This window comes from Schistocerca gregaria, chromosome X (genome assembly GCF_023897955.1).
Source record: "Schistocerca gregaria isolate iqSchGreg1 chromosome X, iqSchGreg1.2, whole genome shotgun sequence".
Lineage (NCBI taxonomy): Eukaryota > Metazoa > Arthropoda > Insecta > Orthoptera > Acrididae > Schistocerca > Schistocerca gregaria.
In genome coordinates this window covers 551,260,914-551,285,925 of record NC_064931.1, presented here as the reverse complement: position 1 = coordinate 551,285,925, position 25,012 = coordinate 551,260,914, and positions in this window count along the sequence as shown.

Below are 25,012 nucleotides of genomic sequence, written 5' to 3'. Positions count from 1 at the left end.
TGCGTTGGATCCTATGGAGAACTCCTATAATGATTACAGCCACAAGTGAGTCATATTTTTGTGCTGCTGGTCCCGACGGAGGTTCGAGTCCTCCCTAGAGTATGGGTTTGTGTGTTTGTCCTTAGGATAATTTAGGTTAAGTAGTATGAAAGTTTAGAGACTGATGACCTTAGTAGTGAAGTCCCATAAGGTTTCACATACATTTGAATCATATTTCAGGCACTCTCAAATCTCGAAATGAGTCACCTTTTACGAATCTGTATACTTCAGTAAAATTTCAATGTAGTTTTAGTCAGTCCCTATGCATCTTGGTACTGCTGCCATTTCTGCACCTTTGCGCATGTGATCGATCCAGTTTAAGTTGGAACTGAATAGACGTTGGAGAAACCCATATTCACCACCTTGTGCAACCCGTCTAGAAACTGAGCGACCTGAGTTAGTGCGTCATGTCCACGTTTTGACCAATCAGTGTAAATGGGCCCAATGTGGTGCGTCCCCAAACTACATACAGGTACTACAGTCTGAAGCAGATCCAAGTCCATCATGACCCATTTACGTCTATCACCCCAACACGCTATCATCTTTACTCTGTTCCATCCAACAGTGAAAAATTACGAACTTTTAAAGCTCGACTAACTTCATTCAATATAGAACTCGATAAGATTTTTACTGCATCGGTCTCCTCTCATATATTGAAAACAAATACCATCTGCTTGCCGGCATTGAGCACATGTGATGATCCTATTAAATTCACAGGTATTGATCCACTGCAGAGGCCAGTTTAAAGCTTCATCACCTGTACTGTACCGTACCCCACAAACTATACCAAAGTCAAAGGCCCTGTGTCGTTGTTTGAAACATTGTTTTTCTTTATGCTCTAACACGCTTTGTACACTGCGAAACATTTTGTTTTTCTGCTAGACTTCGAGGTCTGTGTCAGTCTCTAAACTGACATTAACACATTCTAATCCATTGCTTCTCACAGAAAACTAAATGTTGCATGGTATAAGTCATGTTGTTACCATAAAACACCACACACACTGGATGATTTTAAATAAAATAGAGTTACAACATAAGTAAATTGGAAAAGATTGGCGGCATTGTGGAAAGTTTCCAAACTGCAGTCCAAAGGTGACTGACGATCTCTATATTTAAATTAATCTGTCACAGTGATGGAATAGCTGATGGCTCTGCGTTCCGTTTCGGCTGATTCCTCATCCTGCAGTCATGTACGTGATCACTGTATCGGTGCTAGCCAACCCCAGAAGGTGTTGGGCTTTAAGCAAAACTCTAACCTACAAGCGATGTCAGTCAATCATTAGGTGGTAACAAACAGCATGTCAGTGGATGGATGGGATGGAAAAGACACTGCGAATGTACTGCAATAATAAGCGTCACAGTTGATATCGTGAACAATTTTAGCAATTTTACAGTAATTTCAACACAGACCAATGATGCGACATCATGTTTCCCCAATTTCAGTATCATAGCTAAACCGTCCCTTCTCTACTTCGCGAGTATCATTGCGAATGAAGATAGATGACTGTGCAGTACATCCATTAATTGTTAATTGTCGAACACATACATCATCAAAGTATATCAGACAGCACTCTACATATTTGTAACACCTCTAGCATAGTGCTTAATTTATGATCTATCCCTTTGCTGAGGGGAGTCGCAGAACATTCTCGGGGTAAAATTAGAGACTGAAAGACCGCCACTCACACAGTCATTGACCAACCCACTCTGCAACACCATTACCGATTTAATCTGCAGTTGACCAGAAGTAGACCGCTACATTCCACGTCTCATGAATGAATGGAGCTAGCGAAGTCCTTGACCATCCAAGTACACAAGGTTTCTCCAGATGAATCCATGTTGAGGAGGTTAGCACCGCTTATCAGTGTACAGTAACAGATGTGAAAGTGTTGTGATGCAATAGCAGACAGTGAAGAAGAACAAGAATTGGGTGATTTTTATGTGCGATGGAGCTCCAGACGGATGGAGTTCGAAGCATTTTTAGGTAAATCAACCAAGCTATCAATTTTAAAGTATTGTTCTAGAATCAGTACCTGGAAGGTATTAGTAAGAGAGAACATAAACACATGTACTCCTAAAGCTACAACGTTCCACACTCAAAACGGGCTATAATGTTAGATCGCTCGCTTTTCGACCTATCATTCATATGGAATGTAGCGCTGTTAATATTCAAATGTAGGAAATATATTTCAAGTGCATGACATACATACTTCTTCCCGGTTTCTCTATGATAAACTATGTTATCGTACCGTAAAACGAAAAAACTACTTCCTTAAAACATTGGCTCTGTGTGATACAACCACAATATATATTTCCAGAGATGTATAGCGTCCACTGTTCACATCCGAACATGGTTCAGAATTATACTATGCAAGCATTAGTCCTATATAAATGATCATTAGCAATGGCGAATATTTCTTACAAGGAAATAGATAAACACATAGCAGTCATCTGATGACCGACATGTTTACCGTTAACGATCACAAGTAGACAGTGCTTTAAATCACTGTATATGAGTAGAACACAGGCTATGTCACACGACTGATGCATCCTGAGAGAACAGTGGAAAAATTGACCTGCAGCAACTTCTCACTCTCTAGAATGCATGGCCATGTGGAGTGGCCACACGGTTACAGGCGCCATGTCACTGACTGCGCTACACCTCTTGCTGGAGGTTTGAATCCTCCCTCGGGCATGAGTGTGTGTGTTGTTCTTAGCATAGTTTAGTTTAAATTACTTTAAGTAGTGTGTAAGCCTAGGGACTGATGACCTCTGCAGTTTGTTCCCTTAAGAACTCACACACATTTGAACACCTAGAATACATCATTAGTCCACCATTAACTCGTACCTCATTACAGATCCATCTCAATCGATCACCCCATCCACTCTCTGTTGTCCTTCAATGCAGATGCACGTAAGTGTAGAGGCGGATGGTTTTCTGCTAACCTGAAAAGCGTCAAATACAGTAGTCAACTCGCATGTATCACTGGTACCTCAATAGACATACAGTATAATACTGCTTCAATAGCAAAAAAAGAATGACTGCTTCCCTGATTCCCTTCACATTTTCTCGTATTCCTCTTGCTGCTGCATACTTGTTCCCACGTACAAATTGTTCTGCACCAACCAGAACATACGCAAGTACTTCCTCAATTTCCCTTATTTTGGTGTATATTCAGTCAATTTATACCTATTCCCCCATCAGTTTTCGCAATTCTGTCAATTCTATGTCAGTTCTATCCATGTGATCATGACATAACCTCTCGTTCTGTGTTCTAAAATTGCTTGTAAACGTAGTACAGCTGCCAATACCTAGCTCAAATGCACTGATCCAGAGGCGTAGTATAGCACTTTACTCGATTGTATCCAGTCACCTTCACATTTGGAGAGCGCTTGCTTTATATGTGCATGTGTAACGGATGGTCTCCAGGACCCACAGTAGACCCAAGTTAGAGTTTGAGTGTGGATCCACCGCGCGTTATATCCGGAGTGATGTTGGGGTGCATCTCCACAATGTGCTATGTCCAGGATAGGGTTTGAAGGCGCAACCGCCATGCACAATTTAAGGAGCAATGTTGGGATGCAGATAAACAATACACCACTTCCGAGCGTGGATCTGCTGCGCACTATATATATCCAGACCGATGTTTGGAGGTGAATCCACTACACGTCACATCTGGGATAGGGCTCACATGTGGACCAATCACACGTTATGTCTGAACAAGTGTTCTATGTTCGAAGTTTGGTCCACCAGCTGGGGCACTAGATCCTGGGAGCCGTCTGCGACACATGCATATACACAGACATACAGAAAACAGAGCAAACGCTCTTCAGATGTGGAGGTGACTGGATATAGTCGAATACAGTGCTATACTACGCCTCCCGGGCAGTGCATTTCTGCTAGGTGTTAGCAGCTGTACTACATTTACAAGCAATTTTAGAACACAGAACGAGAGGGTATGTCATGATCAGAACTGACATAAAATTGAAAGAATTGCGAAAAATGATGGGGGAATAGGTATAAATTGTCCGGATATACAGCGAAACGGTTCTGTCACACTGCCAAGGTCGCTCTGTTGCAGAAGGTGGTGGATATGGCTTTCTCCGACTTTGCTCAATTCCGACCTAAATTGGATTGATCACATGCGCAAAGCTGCAGAAATGGCACCAGTCACAAGATGCATAGGGACTGACTAAAACCCCGTTGTAATTTTGCTGTAGGATACAGATTCGAGAAAGGGGACTTGTTTTGAGATATGATAGTCCCTGAAATATGATTCACTTGTGGCTGTAATCATTAAAGGAGTTCTCCCTAGGATCGAATGCCGGTATGTGGTTGAAGAGAAAGACTTGATTCCAAATCATAGACATCATTTCTAGCCGATAGTGTAACACTAAAGATCTGAAAGCTAGTATACATTTCTTACTACCTGAATCAGCGCATCATCTGCTACTATTTGTGATCCTTCTTAATCAGTTATCGCATATAGCTCAGTGGATATATCACAGACACTCTGACATGGTATAGAGACAGAGTATGTTAGAAATACTGGAGAAATATCTAGCAGCGTGAGGGAGTTGCAAATAGCGACTTCATACCACGTTCCATAGCTGAATCACTTTCAAAATTCAGCGTTTTTATCACGAGGTTCCATCGTGGGCTACATATAACCACCCTGCTGGTCTGTTAATATACACTCCCACAATCACCATCTTGGTATTTATCTTGAAAAACCTGTTCATTCGGAGGTAATGTCACACCTCGATTTATAAAGCCAATATAGCTTTTAACATGGATACCTGTGTCCACCTGTAGAACCAAGACCGCTTGTGACAGTCACATACAGTAGCTGTTGCGATCGGGTTTTCTAGCATCTGGCGGTTTGTAAGACGATTACGTCACTCTTTCTATGACACAATGGTACTATATGTAAGAAAAACTGATGAGACATGTCACCCAAGCCGGCCGGAATGGCCGAGCGGTTCTAGGCACTACAGTCTGGCCCCGCGCGACCGGTACAGTCGCAGGTTCGAATCCTATCTCTGGCATGGATGTGTGTGATGTCCTTAGGTTAGTTAGGTTTAAGTAGTTCTAAGTTCTAGGGGACTGATGACCTCAGCAGTCCAGTCCCATAATGCTCAGAGCCATTTGAACCATTCTGTCAAGCTATAGCTCATTTTTTCTCAGTATTATTTTGTATCGTCTGCAATCATTTATTGCTCAAGTATTATGCTTAGTAGTAGGGGGTGCGTGATAGGCTCGCTTGAGCATCAGGTTTATAAACTATGTGTTTGTGTCCAGCTTGTGCAAAGGAAATGGCTATGTCCAGTTGTAAGGAGGGTATGGATTTTACGTGGGATACTGTGATAGCAAAGGGGAGTGTATGTAAAGTCACGAGAATGGTACAGATATTCAGGGTGTATTTCTGATACTTCACTCATTGTTGAATGTTGATCATTCGAGATCGCAATCATAATATTTAATTGTAAGTATAGCGATCAAATATATACGTGACTTATTTTCTAGGATATTTCTGTGTAAGGGTGATGGGCATGCAGCGCCGATGTCCTGTGGCGGTAATGATTCACGTTTCCTGTTAATGGCAGGAGCTGTCTGAATGGAAAGGTCTGTTGGGAGTGTAGGAATGTAGCTGACATAACCGTATTGTCCTCTAGACGGCCGAATAGCGAATTAATAATTAGCATGTGTTGGGAAGCTTTCGTGATCACGTGAAAATCTGAGAAGATTCAACATGGACATGTGTTTGTGCTGCACCGTTATTCCTTCCCATGTAAATAGTTCGGTTGACTGCTTCATCACATATCGCGTCTTTATTTAGTTGTGAGAACATCGATTCTGGTGTGTTCATCTAGCTGGTAAAATACAGGTGGAAGACACGTTTGCTGGTTCTATGAACATCAGAAACACCTTAGTTGACTTTTTAAATTATAGGGATGATTTGGAATCTGTTACATCACAGACATCAGTATTTACGAGTGGAAATATCAGTTTCCTCAATTTTTTTTTCTAGTTCTCACGTAAAGGTCTTCGCAGACAGGGTAAGTTTCTAATTACTCAATGGTTTACAGCATGCTCCACCTAGCTAAAGTTTAGGGTTTCTAGTGATAAAATTTTCAGTCTATATCTTCGGAATTATGGTGCGCAAGAATACTGCTATGTATGCGATATTGCTATGTGCTTGATATCGAGAAGTACGGCAAAAATGGCATAATATTCCAGCAAGCGATGCGAAATTAGATATGTTCTTGTAATCCCAGAGTCTAGGGATGGGTGTAGAAAAGCGAGCAACCAAGCAGGTCTGGACCAGAAAAAGTAACGTGTTTGTGGCGAGAGGGAAACGACCCCATCTTTGCACAATAGTTCTGAGAGTGACTTCAATCCTCTGAGGGTGCTCTGGTCATGCATAGTAGTGGATGAACACCTGACCTCACAGGAAACATATAGTGCTGCGAGTATACCTACATTTCTGTCTGCCTTCACGATATATGTATGATTGATGTAAAAGAGGCTATTTTTGGATGGCGCAGGATACAAATTGTATGATTACTACATCAATACTGTATGTGGTGATATATTGCTGGGTTGGAGATCGGTTTCACACTCTAATATTCAAGCTCCTGTGCTCTGTGGGAGAGCAGTGTAATTGAGTAATTGAGGAAGAGTACTTCCGTATTTGACGATATGTATGGCAATTTGAAAGGTTTAATTGTCATTGCAATATGGTGATCTGTGCAAAATAGGGTCCTGCTACTGAGTCTCGTCTGCAGAATGAAAAAAACAAACGTGGATGGTGCTTCCACAGCAGTGGCATCAGTAATTCGACAGGTAAATTCGATAAGAGTCAATATAATCATTCATTCACAAGACATCCTTTGTGCTGGGTTATAGGAGTCTCAACATAGCGGTGAGAACGTTATTGGCACCCTTAAGCGTACGTACCCTCGCATTTTCCTTGTTGTTCTAACAATAGTGATATTGATTACAATACGTGGTGATGTCTTTCCAAGTATTACGTCTGCGGGTGTGGTATTCATTATCACACATAGTGCCGGACGCCCGTCCTTCGTAACACTTGTTTGAGAGAATCTTGTAAGGATGCAGCACCTTCCAGAAGTGCTGATTCGAAAACTTTGTCGCATTATTTCCTAGGGCTGAAGAGAATCGAGACATATAGCCGGCGTGGTTGTAGCTGTAACATAATTTCTTTGGGCGCTGTACAGATATAAAAGATAACTGCACTGTTTGTGTAAAATGCGTATATGTTTAAATGTAAAGTTACTGTGGATTATGTTGTGGCATGATCAAGAAGATAAGTGTCCTATCATGAGGGATGTATAGATTCAGTACATCAATAACCGCAAAGGTATGAGAGAGATTTTTATGTGGAAAATTATGTGTGCTATAGATATTGAGATTCATTCCAGAGCCACAGCCATGAAGAGGAGACAACACCTGTACACCGATCAGTGTCAGACTATAGCAGTAATCGTAATATTTAATTGTAGTTACATGGTAAATATGTTCCTGGCTCACAGTAGTCTTGTGAGTCTTGTATGTATTTGATGATCTGCAGACAACATTTGCGGGGTTTAACTGTCAGTGCAACGTAGCAATCTGTACAAAATAATTCTGCCTCCCAAAGCCTCGTTGGCAGTAAACGATTGTGGACGGTGCTCCGAAACCGGCAGCAGCAGCAGCAGTTTGACAGATAAATCCAGTAACGAACAGGCTGTCCCATACGATCGTTGGGAACAATACAACTCTACATGACTACTCTGCAATTTACATTTAAGTGCTTGGCAGAGGGTTCATCGAACCAAAGCCATACTATCTCTCTACCATTCCACTCCCGAACAGCGCGCGGGAAAAACGAACACCTAAACCTTTCTGTTCGAACTCTGATTTCTCTTATTTTATTTTGATGATCATTTCTACCTATGTAGGTTGGGCTCAACAAAATATTTTCGCATTTGGAAGAGAAAGTTGGCGACTGAAATTTCGTAAATACATCTCGCCGCGACGAAAAACGTCTTTGCTTTAATGACTTCCATCCCAATTTACGTATCATATCTGCCACACTCTCTCCCCTATTACGTGATAATATAAAACGAGCTGCCCTTTTTTGCACCCTTTCTATGTCCTCCGTCAATCCCACCTGGTAAGGATCCCACACCGCGCAGCAATATTCTAACAGAGGACGAACGAGTGTATTGTAAGTTGTCTCTTTGGTGGACTTGTTGCACTTGTAAGTGTCCTGCCAATGAAACGCAACTTTTGGCTCACCTTCCCCACAATATTATGTATGTGGTCTTTCCAACTGAAGTTGTTCGTAATTTTAACATCCAGGTACTTAGTTGAATTGACAGCGTTGAGAATTGTACTATTTATCGAGTAATCGAATTCCAACGGATTTCTTTTGGAACTCATGTGGATCACCTCACACTTTTCGTTATTTAGCGTCAACTGCCACCTGCCACACCATACAGCAATCTTTTCTAAATCGCTTTGCAACTGATACTGGTCTTTGGATGAACTGCGACCTTCCTGACAGGAAATCACGAATCCAGTCGCACAAATGAGATGATGCCCCATAGGCCCGCAGCTTGATTAGAAGTCGCTTGTGAGGAACGGTGTCAAAAGCTTTCCGGAAATCTAGAACTACAGAATCAACTTGAGATCCCCTGTCGATAGCAGGCATTACTTCGTGCAAATAAAGAGCTAGCTGCGTTGCACAAGAACTATGTTTTCTGAAACCATAGTGATTACGTATCAATAGATCGTTCCCTTAGAGGTGATTCATAATATCTGAATACAGTATATGCTCCAAAATCCTACTGTAAACCGACGTCAATGATATAGGCCTGTAGTTTGATGGATTACTCCTACTACCCTTCTTAAACACTGGTGCGACCTGCGCAATTTTCCGATCTGTAGGTACAGATCTATCGGTGAGCGAGCAGTTGTATATGATTGCTAAGTAGGGAGCTATTGTATCAGCATAATCTGAAAGGAACCTAATCGGTATACAATCTGGAGCTGAAGACTTGCCCATATCCAGCGATTTGAGTTGCTTCGCAACCCCTAAGGTATCTACTTCTAAGAAACTCATGCTAGCAGCTGTTCGTGTTTCAAATTCTGGAATATTCCATTCGTCTTCCCTGGTGAAGGAATTTCGGAAAACTTGTGCTATTCTGGGAAGCATTATCACATCTCTCTCGTCGCTGGACCCATACTGCAGATATGTACCATTGCGCCAGCAATGGTGCCTAGGTGATCAGTATGAAAGAGATGCTGCCACCTCATCCTTGTGGGACCCGATCTGACACCTACGCATCGTAGCTTCGTGGGGGCTGCCGGTGCATTCCAGCTTCTGGGAGCTTGTGCTGTAGCATCCTGTGTTGTTCAGAAGACAGGGGAGCAGTGGGTGGTGCAATGCGGGGTGTGTTTTTTATTAGCGATCTTTTGTTTAAGCTATATTCAATCGATTTCACCGATCAATAGGATGCTGCAAATTTAAAAAAATCTGGCACATGCATGTGAAGAATATCGATTTAATTAATTTATATAAATTTTTTGTATCAACATCGTGTTAGTGGTACAATAGCTAAGGGGAGGGTGTGTGTGAGTGGGTGACATGAGGCAGAACAGCAGGTTAAGTGCAGAACACTAAGTTAATTTGAATAATTTTTATGTAAAACGCAGTACAATATTTTAAGGGGGTGGGTGACAGAGAAGGATACGCCAGAAATGGCGTTCAAAAGCATGTGAAATTCGAAAAATGTACCAGAAAATGGTTGGAGGACATAACTGATTAATTAATGTGCTATGAAATGTGGTGCAATAATTTAAGGTAATGTGGATGACATGGAAAACCTTTTAACAGAACAACTGGTTAAGTGCCAACGAAGGCCCAAACATTAGGTTAAGACAATCGGAGTACAGTGCCGAACATCAAGTTGTGCAAGATGTTCGCCCCCTGTAATTGCTTCTTGTATGACTTAGATGTTTCCAAACAGTAGAGAATGATGAGCAAGAGAAATCCAACCCCCACAAACTGAATTTCTTATAAATAAACAATATAACCTTTACATATATCCTATACATAGCCTTGAACCCTCTAAATCGTTGAAATAAACAATATTCCACACATTATCTAAAGTGTTTAAACAATATTGCATACACAGCTATCGATTTCCCTCTAAATGACCGATCAACTGAGTCTTTTTCCCCGCCAATCTCTGGGAGGGAATATGGGATGGGAGGGGGGCTTACCAGAGGGGGTAGTTCTTAATTAATTGATCAATTTAATTAAGTAGTCAAACAAATTGATAGGAGTGAGAGGAGCTATTCCAATAACTCAGACCTGAAGGTGTACCTGTAGCAGCGAGGGTGAGGTTTCCTGAGGGAGTGGGGAGTGGGGGGGGGGGGATAATGGGTTTTCCCCTGAATGAATACCTGCCCCTGATGTATGCAACACACTAACAAAATGTGCTGACGCCCCAATCAAAAGGAAGTATCCTTTTAGCAGAACAATAGGTTAAGTACCTGTCAGTCAAAGTAGAACAATAGGTTTGTCCCTGAGTCTATACCTGCCCTTGATGTAGGCAACCTGCACAAACAAAATGCGCTGGAATAAAGGTACTCCATCTACTCATGTGTTATCAAGATCTCGGATCCCACACTTCGCTTAAATTGAAGTACCATTCCTTACTCGATTGACAAATATTCTTACTGTGATATTTCTCTATTGTTGTCCAAAAATTCTTCGACTATACTATACTACTAAGATTGTTGAAGTCCTTCTGAGACAGCATTTTTGTTTGTTGTCCCAATATGTTGACCCGTGCTCAGCATGCACTGACTAGGTCGGCTGAGTGCGTTGCGTGTGATGCAGACGTTCCTCATATGTGCCATCGGGTTTTCTAGTCCGTCCAATATGCATCATGAAACACTGGCTTGAAGTATGTAAATACCCACTCCTGGTAAATACATACTACTGACATGCTTGGCTCTCATTTAACGTTGAAAAATACATCATCAGTTCTAATGATGGAGATATACGAGTACAAAATTTATATCTCGCTTCGTTATCCGTATGGCAACTTTTTAGGATATCCAGACCTACAGGAAATGCTTGATTTCTAGTTTGTATTCCTCCACTATGATCTCCTTACCAGGTAAAGTAGGTTTTCGCCACATCACAAGGTCTATTTGTCAGTGGTCGTCAAGAGTCCTAATTTTTATGCAAAATCGTACATTGTACAAACAGAGTTGTAGCAATGTGGTTTTGAAACTGTGATGTCGAGACTATTCAATTTTTTGTGTAAATTTCTGTTACTACCAGTATTATCTTAACTGCAATTTTCTTAAGGATATGTGATGCTGATCATATCATTGGATGTACTCGTGATAACAGCGACTGTACAATATCTTCCTCTTTTCATTTTAAATGGATACTTGAGTAGAAAGAAATTGTGACAAAATACTAATCGCTCGAGCTCGATTCTTCACTTTCTGTCTCTTCACGAAATTTTTTTCTTTATTTCATTTCCTTTCGCTAAGTGAGGGTCAAGAAATGACAAACGGCAAAGCAAAACATATAAAATTAGTTAGAGAACTTTCGTTTGTCGGTCATTCAATTTGTCAGCGCTTGAGCATACCACGTAGACGTATAAATCAATTTACGACTACCTACTGCTTTGTTGAGATATGCGTACCAATACTCATTACATCAGGTGTTATCTAGCAATGCTTATCGCAGTGCTACAGCCTCTGGATGAACAGTTTCATTACGACACTTAACTGACATATGATAGGACATGTCAGCTTTCTGATTTGCATTGATTTCAAAGGTTAAACGGAATTACTAATCACTCTCTGACATTATAACTGAAATTGGATTATCACATACAGTTTAACAATGCTCGGTCTTCATCTATAGGCCCTTGAACGATCTAAGGACAACGACGGTTTTCATAAGCTTTTAGTAAGCAGAGAATTATTAACTCTCCAGTATTTAGATATTCTTTAAAGATAAATTGTATTTCAAAGTTGTAGAAAGTATCAAAATGGATAAGAGAGGAAATTAGTACGTAGTAAAAGGACGTAATGAACGGGGATTAAGGTTTTTATAGATTAATTTGTCGTATTCCATATATCAAACGCGAGTGATCTCTAAAATGTGGAAAGAGGTCAAAGGTGAACATTTTATTTATGTGGAATACAATGAAATCGCTTAAAACTATCAAACATTATTTCATTATAGTGCTAATCTTATTCATAATATAACCCAAAACATTAGTTGCGAGAGCCTGTTTAAAGTCACTGTTAAATGGCGTTGAAAGAGCTGCGCAAGTGATTTGTTTTAAGACCACCTTATTTCCCAGCAAATTAGCTGTAAGACAGACAGGACGATTCTGCTAAGCTATTCGCCTATGATATTCCCAGTATCGTATAAGATATGGTAATTCTGTATTCAATCAAACTCACAGAGAAAAAGTCCTCACCAAATGAGGTCTAGTCTCTTTTTATGGCTATATTAATTACAGAGATACCGGTACCAACTTCGTTTTTTCAAATAGAACTATAACACACTGGTGCGCGAAAGTTGAGGACAGAAGTAACTTTCCATGATGTATCACTGTCAACTAACATAGCTTGATGAATCTTAGTCAATAGTCAAAAAATGGCTCTGAGCACTATGGGACTTAACATCTGTGGTCATCAGTCCCCTAGAACTTAGAACTACTTAAACCTAACTAACCTAAGGATATCACACACATCCATGCCCGAGGCAGGATTCGAACCTGCGACCGTAGCGGTCACGTGGTTCCAGACTGAAGCGCCTAGAACCGCACTGCCACACCGGCCGGCGGTCCATAGTCAGAAAGAACTGCTGCAGTATAGTACAGATGCTAGCTGAAAGATACGCTATCTGACCAAAAGTATCTGGACACCTGGCTGAGATTGACTGAGAAGTTCATGGCGCCCTCCATCGTTAATGCTGGAATTCAATATGGTGTTGGCTCACCCTTAGCCTTGATGACAGCTTCCACTCCCTCCAGCGTTCAATCAGGTACTAGAAGGTTTCTTGGGGAATACCAGCCCATTCATCGCGGAGTGCTGTATGAGGAGAGATATCGATGTCGGTCGGTGAGACCTGGCACGAAGTTGTCGTTCCAAAACAGCCAAAAGGTGTGCTATAGGTCAGGACTCTGTGCAGGCCAGTCCATTAAAGGGAAGTTATTGTCGTGTAACCACTCCGCCACAGGCCGTGCATTATGAACAGGTACTCGATCGTGTTGAAAGATGCAATCGCTTTCCCCAAATTGGGCTCTGGGCACTATGGGACTTAACATCTGTGGTCGTAAGTGCTCTAGAACTTAGAATTACTTAAAGCTAACTAACCTAAGGACATCACACACATCCATGCCAAAGGCAGGATTCGAACCTGCGACCGTAGCAGTCGCGCGGTTCCGGACTGAGCGCCCCCAAATTGCTCCTCAACAGTAGGAAGCAGGAAGGTGCTTAAAACATTAATGTAGGCCTGTGCTGTGATTGTTCCACGCAAAACACAACAAAGGGTGCAAACCTCGCCCCCTCCCCTTCTCTATGAAAAACACGATCACACCATAACACCACCGCTTCCGAATTTTATCTTTGGCACTACACAATCTGGCAGATAACGTTCACTGGACATTCGCCACACCAACACCCTGCCATCGGATCGCCATTTTGTGTACCGTGATCTGTCACTCCACACAACATTTTTCCACTGTTCAGTCGTCCAATGTTTACGCTCCTTACACCAAGTGAGGCGTCGTTTTGCATTTACCGGCGCGATGTGTGGCTTATGAGCACCCGCTCGACCATGAAATCCAAGTTTTCTTACCTCCCGCCTAACTTTCGTAGTACATGCAGCAGATCCTGATGCAGTCTGAAATGCCTGTGTGATGGTCTGGATAGATGTCTGCCTGTTACTCATTACAACCCTCTTCAACTGTCGGCGGTCTCTGTCAGTCAAGAGACGAGGTCGGCTTGTACACTTTTGTCCTGTACGTGTCCCTTCACTTTCCACTTCACTATCACATCCGAAACAGTGGACCTAGGGATGTCTAGGAGTGTGGAAATCTCACTTACAGGCGTATGACACAAGTGATACCCAATCATCTGACCACCTCCGAAGTCCGTGAGTTCCGCTGAGTTCCCCATTCTGCTCTCTCAAGGTGTCTAATGACTACTGATATCGCTCGTATGGAGTACCTGGCCGTAGGTGGCAGCACAATGCACCTAATGTGAAAAACATATGTTTTTCGAGGTGTCAGGATACTTTTGATCACATAGTGTATATGCAGTGGGACGAATAGAAATGACACTATAACACTAACTACAGTGTAGATACCGCGGTACACGATAGTACTTTAGACATTACAAAACGCGGGACACGGTTCTTAATAGACAGTGATCGCCACAGACGGCAAGCGTGCTCTGCATGCGCTCCCATGCTTGAGCTGCAATACGTTTCCGCAACGCAGCCTTCACATGATAGGTGGAATTAAGTCAGGGGAATGGGAAGGCCAGTCCATTGTTCGAATACACTCACATTCCAAAAACTCCTCCACCAGCGCTGTTCGAGGCTGTCACTCACTGTCATCCATAAAACCCCTGAAAAGACGCCATGTGGAAGGGGTTCAGGGTCACAACCATGTTGGCAGGTGAGTGTAGCGTGTTGAAAGGTTTGCCTCTCCACACCAATCGTGTTAACTTCTGTACAACGGCATTAAGACAGGATACTCCGGATATATCATGTATCTTGTTTAGTGATGAGGCCACATTTACCAATCACGGCCAGGTAAACCGCCGAAACATACAGTACTGGTCTGTTGATAACCCCCGCTCTCTTCGTCAGGTGGAATGTTAGCCTCCATAGAGTGTTGGTTGAAATGGCTGTAAGCACTATGGGACTTAACATTTGAGGTCATCAGTCCCCTAGACTTAGAACAACTTAAACCTAACTAATCTAAAGACAGCACACACATACATGCCCGAGGAAGGATTCCAACCTGCGACCGCAGCAGCAGATCGGTTCCGGACTGAAGCGCCTAGAACCGCTGGGCCACAGTGTATACGTGTGGTGTGGGATAGTGAACCCTCAGCTCTTCGGCCTGCCTTTCACAGAGGGAACGCTGAACGCGCACTAGTATCGCAGCGTCCTAAAAGACCATCTCCCACCGAAGCTAGGAACGTTCCTCTGCAGACTAGGAGGAAACTGTACTACCAACATGATAGCAGTCCAACCTACAGTGAACGAAGTATCACAGCATGCCTTCACGAATTATTTCCAAATCGTTGGACTGGACGCCGAAGAGATGCTGTCAACAAGGTCATACTAACTAAACCAGATGATAGACAATGACTTACTACTGCAGCCTGTTCGAACATCTATGCTGAAGTACTGGCACGTGTGCAGCACTCGTTCTATATCAGACTGGAAGCGTATAGTGCCGCTCTCGGTGGTAATTGTGAACACAACCTGTGATGGTCAATTGTCTCGTTATTGGTCAGAATCCATATAACTAGTGTATGAAGTTGTGTCGTTCTCTAGTGTGTGCTGCCACAGGTATTGTACAAGTGTCGGTGTGGGAACATTTCAAAATAACGATGACTTGTAAACGACTGGCTCTAGAACCTTGCAACAGTCACCAGTGACATTCTCATCTACCCTACATTTGTTTTTAAGTCAATAGGCATTGTTCCGTTCAAAAAAAGTGTATGTTTACACAAAAAATACTCTTTTTAAGTATTATTACAATCTGTTTATATCCGAACAATACGAGCCCCTAACTACCAACCCATTCAGTGAAAACCGCACATCAATAGCACTTTCCATTTCCACATTGTTTGCGGTGCAAGTTTTAGGTGATTCAGCCTGTATTTACGTAACTGAAGTGGTGCTTCCTCTCGGAGAACCGGCAGCACTTCAGTAAGAACTTGTGGTTTTTTAAGGGTTAAGGTGAGTTCAATTAAGTAAGAACCAGAGTTGTATTGTGCAAATTGCTGAGAGAGCAAAAACTGTAGTGTTTACACTGCATGTTCATATTCCAGACGCATTTATAAAACTGTTACATGTATCAGCCGTGCCGTCTCCCATTTCTTTTGTTGTAGATTATGAGAGTTAAATTATATAATGCAAAATAGCAATAACTCAGTTAACTCTTGAGTAGCTGCGCCATAAGAATTGAAATAAAAAGCTCACTCCCTATTCCGTTTCCCTGTTTGAACGTTAAAAGCTACCCTACTGTGTGGCGGAGAGTACTTTCCTGATCCATTTGTGAATAGCTTGCGGGAGGAGCGACTGTCTTAGGGCCTTCGTATGAGCTCCAACACGTGTCGTCTTACCATCATTATCATTTCGTTGAGCATATGTGGCAGGAAGAACTACAGTGAGAGACTTTCTTGGAACACATCCTCCCGGAATTTTAACAGTAAACCTGTATATTATGCAAAACGTGTCTACCAACGTCTGACGAGGAGCCGGATGAGTATTATGTGGCTATCGCAATAAATAAACAAACTCGTTACGGAATGTGCTTATCTTCTGTTAATCAAACATAGTTAAGGTCCCAATCGGATGAAAAATACTTAAGAATCGGTTGAAAGAATGTTTCCTAAGCAGCTTCAGTTGCGGACGAGTTACATTCGCGAAGTAGTCTTCAGTAAGGCATTTGTGTTTCTCAAGTCTAATTTTATGAAGCCGTTTCAGTTTTATTACTACAGATCCATAGTCCTTGGTAGTAAACAGTTTTAGACATTTACTTCTACAGAGATACTACGCAAACCAGCATATGGTGCGTGGCACCTTGTACCATTGCCAGACTTTTTCTTTCCTGCTCCATTTGCAAATAGAGAGAGGAATGAACGACGGTCTCTACGCCCCCATATTAACACTAAATTCTCTTATCTTATCCTCGTGCTCCTTACGCGAAATGTACACAGGTGGCAGTAGAATCTTTCAGCAGACAACTTCAGATGCCGGTTTTCTAAATTTTCTCAACAGTGTTCCGCGAAAAGAACAAGGCCTTCCCTCCAGGGATCCCTACTTGCTTTCATGAAGAATGTCCGTAATACTCGGGTGTTGATCGAACAAATCTAACAGCCCGCCTCTCAGATGCTTCAATGTGTCTCTTTTATCCGACCTAGTGGGGATTCCTAACACTCGAGCAGTACTCGAGAATCGGTCGCACTAGTGTTCTATACGCGATCTCCTTTACAGGGGAAGCACACATTCTTAAATTCTTCCAGTACATCCAAGTCGACCACTGGCCTTCCCTACTACGCTACAGGAGTACTATCGGGTGATGGATAAAGAAGGTTAAAGCGTCAGAAAGTGCAACAACTGAGCTCCATGGTCTGCACCGTTCGGGACGTCCTGCCACTGCCAGTGCTCCCAGTGTGATGAATCGTGCGGATGCTATTTTTCGTGCAGACCGCCACAAAACAATGCGACGATTAGCTCTACAGCGATCCGCGAGATTTGGAAGTGCATGAGCAATGCCTGAGACTTCTGGATATTCAAAAGTGTGTTCAAGCTGGGTTCCACAGATGCTCACAACAGACTACAAGAAAAGTCGTTTCATCTTAAGTGTGGGAACAATTTGAGGTTTATATAATAGATCGTGAAAGGTGGCGAGTCCTGGGTGCTTCACTTCAGGGTGGAAGAAAAAGGCACAATGCGCAATCTCCAAAAAAGGAGAAATTCCATGTACCTCTCTCGCTGGTAGAGAAGTAGGGAACTGGCGGCGTGAGCGCAATTGTGGTATCAAATTGATATGCAAATTAATTAAATTGCCTCGCGGCACGCGCTGGCCGCTGTCCGACTTGAGTCGATGGTCCTTCACCGACACAAAAACAGGTATAGTTAACTAAACAATAGGAGATAAAAGAACAGCTGTCCCAAATGCAAATTGTTCGTCTGAAGAATAGTGACACAGCCGCCCCTAATGGTTAGGGGGCGCACCTGTGGCGACGACCCGACACAGATTAGGCAGATCCCCAGCACCTCTAATAGGCCTCTCGTTCTGCGGTGGAAAACACTTTTATTTAATGTCAACAACTCTTTCTTGCAATCTGTTAAAAGTATTTCCCAGAAAGACCGGAGGCCTTTGGAACAACAATGAAATTCTGGAGAACAGTCCAGCCAGCTGCCCTCACTCGGCTTTCCACGATCTGCCTGCCACCTTAAGGCGACGCCCCTATTCCTGAACAAAACTTAAACAATAGGAGATAAAAGGACGGCCGCCTCATTCATTACCCAAGGAACCACCACTCTTACACCATACAAAAACAGATTCAGAACTTTCAATTTTATGACAAACACGACTTCTTAAAACTAGAGGTTCATCACGTGAGAGAAAACTTCCTCCGTAGTCCTTATTGGATTGGTGAACAATATTAAAGTGTTCAGGTACTAGTCTCTTGCGGGCGCTGGAGGCGGTCCACTGCTGCCCGCATCCTGACCAGCCGCATGCCTTCCGACATGGAAAGGCAACCGCTCTAGGCGAGCTAACATGAGTGTCATTAGGCGGCCTAATGTCACGACAGCTGCTCGGCCACGTGTCCGGAGGTTTCTACTGATGACTACGTGTCTGCCTTCTTCAGGGGTTGGGGGGCAGGGGGAGGGGCGGCAATAGCAGCTGGAATATGTATACAATTCTGTTCTCAAGGCGCTCTTTGTTGGTCATTACTGGTTTCGAAGGTCAGCGTCTTCTGCCACAGCTGTGTCCTAAGGAAAATATTTTTCGAGGATTGCAGCTGACACTGGGCGTGTCAGACTGTCCATCTGTCTCAGACTGAACAAATAATGTTTTTCTAAAGCTCCATCCAATATTCCATCCAACTGCACGCAAACACAGGATGGGCGTGTCAGACTATCCATCTGTCTCAGAATGAACACAGAGTATTTTCCTAAGGTTAAAGGCCAATATTCCATCCACCTGCAGGTAAATACTGGATGTTCGTCTCAGATTGCTGTTATGGCACTCTGAGTTCCTATTGGTTCTCTATAAAATAGAGGGTGGAGTCCGAAGCTATATAAAGCCCTGCCCCCACCACAATCATATAAGTCTTTGACAGTGCATAGCGCGAGTCCTACACCATGAAGCAAGCGCTTAGCCAGCAATGCTGCCAGCGCCAGAGTTGCTGGGAAACTGCAAACTTAATTGATGTATAAGTGTTTATAAGAAAAAAAGAAATTATGAGTTCAAATTGTGACGGTTATGAAATTTCGTAGTAAAGTATTCAAATTTTTTCGAGATAGGGTACATTTTCGTAACAAGTGGTTATAAACGTTCTTTTTTCTTAGTATTACAGCATTCATTCCCGAAATGCTGTTGGAATTAGAATGGCAGCTGGAGGCTGAAAGTCTTCAGCACGCGGAAGAGGTAGTGCCAGCATCATATAAGTACATATCAAAATTCTGTGTGTAATAGTTATATGTTCAGAAAGCGTCTCTCAAAGTGTTCAAATCGTAACAAGTGCTTATAACATTTCTACTGTTGTTCTAGCATTAGAGCAGCAGCAACTGGAAAATCTCCAAATTCTGTGTGGTAGTTTACATGTTCAGAAAACAGCTCTTGATGTAATCAGATCCTAAGAAGTGTTTATGAAACTTTTGATCTCCCTATTGCGGCATTAGAGCAGCAGCTGATGGACATCGAGCTGCTGCTGCTGGAGTCTGAAACGCAGCAAGAAAATAAGTACAGTTGTTATATACTGCCATTAGACTTTTTTTATCATATGCAGTTGTGTGAGGTATATATGAATTCATTGTTGTAGATGTTTCTACTCAAGAGGAAAATTGGAGTCCTGCAGAGATATGCGTCGTGAATGATGACCTGGAGTCATTACTTCCATCTGGCACGAACTTTTTACTTATTTATTTAATTTTTTCACAGTTATAATCAATATCTCGATGAAGTCAAATTCAGTACACATTTTCTTGTTGTTGTTTCTAATAATCATTATCTTGCTGTAGGCGACTCCCGCGAGATGGATCGATGGCTCCACAAAAAACCACAGCTCTGGCGAGGGTGAGATGCTTGGGTGGGAACGTGAGATGGTGGCTGCTGAAAGACAGTGTGATCCCTCCCTTCTGGAGCAGGGGACGGATATATTTGAGTGGGTGGGAGAACTGCCAGAAAGATCGACTGAACTCGTCAGTCCTGGGACTCAGAATGTAGAAGGTGAGGATAATGTGGCCGTCATCGTTTAAGCATATAATTATTATTCAGGAAAGGTGATTTACTTAATTTTCATTGATTGTTTACAGCACATATTTAACAAAAATTGAGCATTGTGCTTAATTTTCCCGTTATTCGTATGTTACAGAGGTGGCACCAACACCACCACGCCAGGAGGGGGCTGTGGCACGTGCACCTAGAGCGGGTGTCAAACACACACCCGAGCGGCGTGCACCGCCATGCAAAGCGCCGCGGGAGGCTGCCGTGGCTGATGCAGTGGCTGCCCCGCCCCGCACACCATCTGGCGTCCTTCGGTGGTTCAGCGTCAGCAACGATCTCCCACTCCCCAGGCTGGGGATGGTGAATGCTCCATTATGCAGGAGCATCGAGGAGCGCCCTCGCCGCAGCCCATACGAGGTCGCAGCCACCATCTCCTATTACGCACACTACGATTCCTCGCCCGCGCCGGCAACGCAACATATGTGTACCTAGACGCATACCCCTCCCCCCTGACGGCACCTCATCCCCAGCGCCCTCGTGCACCGGGTGGGCGCAGTCGTCACCTAGCTGTAGTATTAATGACAATGAACCTGTGGCTAGCGGGAGTACTCTATCCCATCCTGATAGTGAAGGATGCGGGCTTTCAAATAACAAAATGAAACGATGTGGTGGCCCTCAACTATGTACCCTCAGACTCAGAGTTGAAATATTAAAAGTTCTGGCTGATTTCGTTGTCTAGGGGTTGGGATACGTAGTTGCCACATTACAAGCCAAATACTGCTCAGTCTATAGTATACAATAAGAATATACATATGAATCGAATGGTCGACGGTTCCTATCACTCGGCAAGTGCGATTTTTGAATGTTATATAGAAATTTACAAATGAAAGATTGCAATTAAGTAAATTCAGCACGTACTATTTTAACGACTTTAAATGATGGGTACGATAGCAAAATTACCTTTAAGAATGCCCTTTATTTCTGTAAAACACTTATTGGTGTCGATGGTTCAGCAATTAAGCAATGTAAGCTGAATAACAGGGAAACAATAGATTCCTACTGCACGTAATTAGTTATGAACAACGGTTCACAAGATATTCACTTCTAAACGCGTACTACGTCCTCACTGCAGAAGGCACGGAAATAACACAAGAGCACAAGTCGGTACTCCGAAATACTTCTATCTCCCGCCACCACACGCATACTGCTCTACTCTCCTAGTCTTTCTGGCGTCTGTGCTACAGTCGCGCCTTACCGTCCAGGACTCTCTGTCCAGCACCTCTCGTGTCCTGGGCCGTACTGAGCACAACTCCCCTCTCCTCTCTCGAAACTATTCCCCTCCCCCACTTCCATACAGTCTATCCACGTGTCATTTTTGGAACGATCGCTGTGATTGGCTAGAGCGGTCCTGCCATGTCTTCAAGCCAATATACACTCACAAACATTATGAAACACATTCGAAATACTGGATTTAGTTTTAAAGAACTTGAAATTTAATAAATGTTCCGACGGCTGGAGCATAAACACGCTCTAACACACATCATTAAATACATAAACAAATTTAATAAACAGATATCAAAGGAAAAGAACAGAAGTAAGCCAGTAGCCTAATGTCCCTGTGCTTTCTAAAACACAGTAAATAATTGACCAATTTCTTCATGAATAGTATATATCGAATATAAACAAAGACATAGATGAATAAATATATTTATAAGTATGCTGCTACCGTTTTTTCGTGTAACTGTGGAGTACTTACTGGCTGACGCGATCGATAGTAATCGGCCACTTTGACTTCCAATACCTCATGTACTATTCAATTTACATACCGTAATTTATATAAGTTTAGGTTTACACTAATAGCTTTCTAAAGACACCTCGATCGAGAAAATCGGGTGAACCGTTTAGATTTTGGAAGTTCGTTGTTTGGTGTTACTTGTATAATTTACAGTCAGATACTAAATTTTAAACTAATAAAGATATTGAAATTCTTATTACACCATCAGAATCGTCGTGCAGATAGTGGTCATGTGCGTGTTCCTTTTTGAGTTGTCATGATTCACCTGGCTACTATTAATTTGTATACGAACTGTCAAATGTCTGCCATTAAGGTTTCACAAAGTCCGCCATCTTTGGCACTCTCGGCATACAAGTCTCTTTCATCGACACAGTATGACCAAGAAATTCCCAGCACGTGGCTGGCCTGGACCCCGGCTAACGTTCGGCATCATACGGCAGCCGATGCACTGCGGCCCGCCAAGAGGCCTCAGCGCGGCCATACCAACTCCAAACTTAGAATATTTTCAGGGCGCCATTGCTCGCCCGTTACCTCACAAGAACATTAGATTAGCGGCGTCATGACTCCTCTAGATTACTCTGAAGTTGCTAGGACCTTTGAGATGTGTATCTTATTTAATAGAATAGAGAATCTGGTTGGGGGGGGGGGGGGGGAGGGGGTATAATGACCCAGCCGGGTTTGTAGAAGCGTGCTCCTGAAAGCTTCAGACGATCCGAGATATATTGCCATTAAATGTAATGCACAGCTCTGCTGCGAGTTGACCCACCCGCCCAAACAGCAGGGTGCTGCTGAGGAGAAAACCACATTTCATCTGGGGTTATTATGGCGTTATATCTTGATTCTAGGCGCTTCAGTTGGGAACCGCGCTGCTGCAGGTTCGAATCCTGCCTCGGGCATGAATGTGTGTGATGTTCTTAGGTTAGTTAGGTTTAAGTAGTTCTAAGTCTAGGGCAGTGATGACCTCAGCTGTTAAGTCCCATAGTGCTTAGAGCCATTTGAACCATTTGATGCCATAACTAGTGCAGATTATGAGCATGCCGTGAATGACTGGCAGGAATTCAACATTCCAAATTTGGATGAATACGCAAGACTATGCATGGACACCGACGTGCACTTGCTTGCGGATGTTTTTGAAAAGACCCGGAGTGTATGTATGGCTACATACTCTCCTTTTTCATAAGGATTTTGTTACAGTATTACGAAACTTGTGCAGGACCCCAGAAAGTTAACAGCCTGAGCTGGCGTTGATGGACCTAAAGGCATGAGGTATTTTTATGGTTCTTAGTTCGTAGAAACGGCGAGGTTGGAAGTCGAAAGCAAGTGGCGGCGTGCCATCCCCCAGTAAATCTTGTCGGACAAGCCCACGGCCACATGCGCACCGACAGAGCACCCCCTAGTTGAGATGGATTTCCAGCAGGACAATGTCCGCTTTAGCTGGATCGGCGCCAGCCGAAAGCTGGTTTGGAGGCGACTCACTGAAGGGATGCGTCTACACACTGGGGTTTTGAACCGGGCATTGTGGACTGCGTCACGCCTAATAAAAATTTACAAATTTTTGTGTTTGCCGAACCTGCACAAGGGCCAGTGATCCACTTCCATCGGACGCATTAGTCGTAAAGGAAACGCTAGAGTCTAGGAAACATGTAGAGATAGAATCTTTATCACACCTCATAGTTAGGACTAACTTACTCGAAGGTACAGGCAATTAAGTTAAAGATCTGCAAGATTGTATTTGTTCGCTTGTCGCTGTGGGAAACGACGCAACTTAAGAGAAAAACACCTTCTCCCACCGCGAAAACTTAAAATTTTTATTTATTTATTTAAGAGACGCAGGTCTCTTAACTCTTGCGCTGGTAGGTCGTGAGCTTGTGCTGGCGTGTAGGAGGGGAAATTTAGCGCCTCTAAAGCTCTGTGGTTGGCTCAAGACGGAATGGAAGGCGTTATCTTTCGTGTACTGTGCGGAAAAACGGGAATTTTTGTTTCATCTGGAGAGGTGCGAGGCACTCTGGTTCTGGACTTTTGTCTGCAAGCAGCTTCTGGTCGAAGCTCTGGCATGTGTGGTTGGTACTTGGGACCTGCCCTAAGACAGACTTCACTTGTGAGTAGTTAGACTGGGGAGCCTGTGGTGAAGTTCTCACTGTGCCGAAAGTGTGACTTCAAACGTCTAGAATTACTGCTTTGCCGAGGGCACAGTTATTCCCATTTGGTTTACCAGTCTTGACGTTTGGCATCCTTGTGCGCTCTGTCGTCTAAGTGAGCCAGATTGGTTTCTTGGTACTACCAGCGAACAGGTGTGTCACACACTGAAATCTACAGTGATTTCGGGGCTCTGGTAGAGAGTAAATTGCGATCCGTCTGCCTGATGGCTAGATCGCGAGATTTTTCATTACTTTCGTAGCCGCGGTCGATTCACAGTTACCGCTTTACTCCTTGCCACCGCCGAACACGTCTCTTCAGCTTTAAGTTGCATCACTGCACGAAGCAAACAGGGTAAAGTACTGCTGCTCCGGCCTTGTCTAGGGGTACAATCCCCAATCGTCACTTGCTCTCAGCTGCAGCCTGTAGATTTGAACGGCCAAAGTCTGCTCAGCGTCAGATTTAACATCGATAGCGTTACCCACATTTTTAGGGCCAGTGTATTTCAGTGTATTTGACTCACCTTTGCCACCCATGATCCTTGTCCATTGTGTTCTTAAAGCGCCTGTTAGTTGTTTACGATATTCTAATATAATTTTCTTAAGTTTAACATATCGTCTGTCATTGTTTATGGGAAAATAAATGTTGTCGATAAACTAAATTTTGCTTACCTACTCAGTCGAATCATCATTTTTATATAGTCACCCCAAGTGTTAACTTTCATTCTGTACGACCCAGTCAGGATAGCTTTCGTTGTAGCGTCCCCTACCAAACAGGACAACT